A 4,445-nucleotide genomic window follows, 5' to 3' on the forward strand; every position below is an offset into this window, starting at 1 on the left:
GGGAGATCCTGAGGCAGGAACAATGCAAGTTCCAGCCTGGGCAAACTAGTAACTTAGTGATACTCTGTCTTAAAACTAAAAACTAAAAATGGGCTAGAGGGTATAGCTCAGTATGAAGGCTCTGGGTTTAATACTGCATTACACATAAAAAAAAAAGAAATATGTGTCTAGAAATAAAAACATTTACATACAATTAGGATAGTTACTAAAATAAATTTAAAAAACCCCAAATCTTTCAAAAGAATGACATTTCAAATGTACAAAACCAGGTATTTCTGTTTTTGTTGTTCTTTTTTTTTACCGGGATCGAACTCGGGACCTTGTGCTTGCGAGGCAGGCAGCAGAAACACTGAGCTAAATCCCTGGACCTTGGCATTTCTGAAAAAGCATATATTCTATATATTCTCTTATTTCAGAATACCCTTTTCTGGGGGATATATAACCCTGCTTGCAAAATATAACTGTTTTAATAGAAATCACAAGGTCTAACAGAATTATCATTTTTCTCTAGAATACAAGATTTACATTTACTTGGTACTTTATAAGGTGTGAGAGTTAAAAGGGCAATTACGTGATGTTTAAGCCTAGTGATGAAGGTCATGTTACTAATCATCAAAACAATCAACTCTTACCTTCTCTACTTAGCGAAACAGTTTTTAGTAAGTAATCTTATTAATTATATCAAATTCTCAGTGAATTCTATAAATTCTGTTATAGACATATAGTACTAATCCTAAATTTCAAATGTTTAACCATTTGCGCATACTAGTATACTTATATGTATGTTTCCACACCATGCTATTTGACAATGTATTAATTTATAACTTTCATATCTTTAGTATGGATTTTATGTAATCAACTAAATGTAGTTTGTCCTTTTTAATGCATCTGGCTTTTGGTGGGGGGCTGTGCTGGGGGTCAAGCCCAGGGCCTTGCGCATGCCAGGCAATCATTCTGCCAGAGCTACTTTCCCAGGCCCCAAGGCCCCAGACTTGGGGCTTGAACTCTAGTTAGCTATTACTGATGCTGCCATTTCTATTTTCTTCTTGTTCACATTTACCAGATAAACATGTTTATGTTTTTATTATTAACCTTTTGGCACCACTTTCTTTTAGGTTTAACTCAATCCAGGTATGGTTCAAATTATCTTTCAAAAAAAGGGTTTAGCTTTCTTCAAAGATTTAATCCATATATTTACATTAACTGTCATAAGGGCTATATTTGTTCTAGGATTGTGTTTTTCTCTAATCTGGAAAATTCTTCTGTTTGATTTTGCCATTGGTTTTATCTTCTGATGGGATTTGGGATACTGGAATTTTATGCACAATTCTACTAGTTGTTACCTCTCATATGCAAACTTCAAATGATTAAGACAAAAAAAAAAACACAGAAGAGAAAACTGAAAACTCTTGATATTTTCTTCTATTCTTCTCCTTTCCACGCTAGACAAAAAATGTAGAACTTTACTTTATTTGCCCCTCTATCAAGCCTTATAATCAAGTCTCTATGTCTTAATTCAAAAAAATATAATACATTGCTCAATTAGCTAGGTATACACTAATTTTGATCTATACTTCACTTTCTACTAATATGGCTTCCGGAGAATTCTTGTTCTCAGGTAGGCTTTTTAGTCGGTGACCTGCACTTCTGGTATTATGTCTTTCATAGTTTTTCTCCTTTCCTTTTTAATTCTGAAAGGGCTTCTCTTCCACCATGTATTTGATTTACTTTAATAATCCCTGTTCTTTAGTGCTTCGCACATAAGTTTTTTTACTGTTATGAAAAAAAAATTATGAAAATATTTTATGAAAAAAACCAACAAAATTTCATAACAAAATAATAAGAGAATAACAAAGTTAATGCGCTGTGTATCCTTATCTTCCAAGTAGTTACTCAGAGTATGAGGCACAGACCAAAAATATTCTTACAAAGAACAGATAATACAAAATTTTATTTTCAATGAACTAAGATAAACTAGTATAAATAAAACAAATTAGCACATATGTGTGTGTCTGTGTGTAAAGAATTAAGCCCAGAAATCTATACTGGTTTCTTACTATCAAATATATATCTATATATATCTATATATAGATATATATAGATATATATAGATATATATTTGAAACAACAGAATAGGTAATTTGTGTATTTGAAGTTATATTTCCTGTTTATCTCTCTCCTGTTTTGTATGTTTGTATTTTGTGTTTCTCCTGCAAGTGAAACCATGTGATATTTACGCTTACGTCCAATTTATTTCACTTTGCTGTTACATTTCTAGGTTTTCTTGCCTTCTTCCTGCTATTCTTTTGTGTCTCTAGCCTTTCTGTTCTAAATCTATTCTCTTCTTACAGTTTTCTACTGATGTTTCAAAGAGGTTGGTTGGGTCCTTGAACATTTTTTGAGAAGGCTAATAATACTGCTTCTCAAGTTTTCCTCTGAGTCATTAAAAAATTTTTTAAAAATTCTCTGGAATCAGTTTTTATGCTCATTCCTCAGGAAAGTCATTTTTCTTTAGTTTCTAATTTCTTCTAAATAGAAATGGGTCCCAAATAATTTGGGTTGAGTAGTTCTTAAGGGGGAACAATTAAACCAGGAGGGACTGATGTTTAGTAACGGTGCCATTACTAACACAGTGGGTGTGCAGACTACAGTTTGTGTCATTGTCTACTTGGCTGTGGGCAATGGATTTAGCCTTGAAGAGCTAATTTCTGAGTCAGACTTAGAGCAATCGATGAAGCCCCTTTGGTAGACTTGCTGTTTGGATCAATGTTATGACAAAGCTGGAGAATCAGAAAAAAAAGTGTAGTTTGTTGTTGAACATTATACACTTGAAAGCACATATTTAATCCATGAAGCTTTCTGCTTTTTAGCCCTCTCTCAAACGCTTTTCTTAGGTGACTAAGATCCCAGGGAGATCCACTCTCCTCTCCATTGTTTTTTTATGCTGAGCATTCCAGTCTTTGAATAGATATAGAAATTAAGAGGCTGATGGGGGTAGAGAGGTGAAAAAGAATACACAACTCAGCTCTGGATGATTTGGAAAGTAAACTTCTGCTCAGCTGGGGGAGCAGCACTTGATTTTCTCGTCAGTATAGTAGACAGGGAAATGAACCCAAGTGTCCCTTTCTTTCCTTTTCTCTCTGTGGCCATTTATATCACGTAGATGGAGCAACAGAAAGTCTGCAAGGGAAAAATAAGTTCTCAGTCCATCTCCACTGATGGTGTGACCTTCAGGTAAGAGTTTCTTTTACCACTGCTATGGCGCTGTCTCTACCTGTCTTCTGTACCCTGACTGGAATTTATATGGGAATCTGGGAGCGGCACACATAGTCTGCCATCTGCCTAAATTATAAGCTTACATTTCATGAAAATCTGAAGTTCCCACAAAGAGAAGCCCATAGGGAGGTAGGGAAGCTGAGGAATGAAGTAGGAAGAGACCTGGGTAAAATAGATATGAAAGTGTCATTTCCCACAAGTACAGTTCTTCCCTTGCTTTATGATGCTGAGCGAAGGTGTATGAAGAAACACATTCACAACTTGATAATCCATCTTTCTCACTATATGCTAAATATATGCTGAATATTTTCATTAATATTGATAGAATGAAGCCCAGAATCTACACTGGTTTCTCACTGTCAGAAACATGACTAGCAATTTTCAGCTATTAAGAACACAGCCACCAAGTCCCCCGAAGACTGTGTAAACACAGTAATACCGTAACTCTGCACCTATACTGGTGCTTTGGCTCAGAAGTCTTCAGGGAGAAGTGTGGGCCCAAAACTCCTTTAACACATTTTAAAACCTGAGACCTATAATTCTTGCCAGTGAGGTCCAGGCATCTCTAAAAAGCTTCACATAGTGCAACTACAAACAACAACAACAACAACAAAACAGAAATTAGCAGGAGTTGACAGGGATTAAAACAAATTGGAACTCTCGTGCATAGCTGGTGAAAATGTAAAATCATGCAGCTGTTTGGTAAAACAGAATGGCAGTTCCTCAAAAATTAAGTGCAGACTTTCACGTGGCTAGGTAATTCTGTGTCTTGGAAGACACTGAATAGAGCTGAAATCAAGGACGTAGACGTAGATACTCGTGTGCCTGTGTTCATAACAGCATTATTCACAACAGCTGAAGGACGGAAGCGACCCAAGCATCCACTGATGCCCGGCTAAATGCAGCAAACTCAGCATAGAATTATTACTTAGGAACTTCTGATAATGCAACAGCAAAGGTGGACCTCGGAGATGTCATGTTAGGTGAAACAAGCTAGTGACAGCAGGAAAACACAGTCTGATTCTGCTTTTATGAGGGACCTAGAATAATCAAAGTCATAGAGAAGAAAGCTGTGCTGGGTTGGGAGGACCCAGGAGAGTCTCACATTTAAGCCCAGCCTGGGAATCACAGTGACTTTAGTGAGAGACTGTTTCAACAACAACAACAAA

At 36.1% G+C, this 4,445-nt stretch overlaps 1 protein-coding gene and 1 long non-coding RNA gene across 6 annotated transcripts in view; one reads left to right on the top strand and one right to left on the bottom strand.

The window, feature by feature from the left end:
* The window catches only part of Fam13a (family with sequence similarity 13 member A), a 312,174-nt gene that overhangs the window by 61,870 nt on the left and 245,859 nt on the right, over positions 1–4,445 (bottom strand). The window lies entirely within an intron of this gene.
* Positions 1–4,445, top strand: part of LOC109117611 — a 10,960-nt gene that overhangs the window by 2,381 nt on the left and 4,134 nt on the right. The window contains exon 2 of the long non-coding RNA XR_002024913.2: positions 3,164–3,234. This is a non-coding gene — a long non-coding RNA (uncharacterized LOC109117611). The remainder of the gene's footprint in view (positions 1–3,163; positions 3,235–4,445) is intronic.

Source organism: Fukomys damarensis, unplaced genomic scaffold (assembly GCF_012274545.1).
Source record: "Fukomys damarensis isolate Sample0158 unplaced genomic scaffold, DMR_v1.0_HiC HiC_scaffold_32, whole genome shotgun sequence".
Classification (NCBI taxonomy): domain Eukaryota; kingdom Metazoa; phylum Chordata; class Mammalia; order Rodentia; family Bathyergidae; genus Fukomys; species Fukomys damarensis.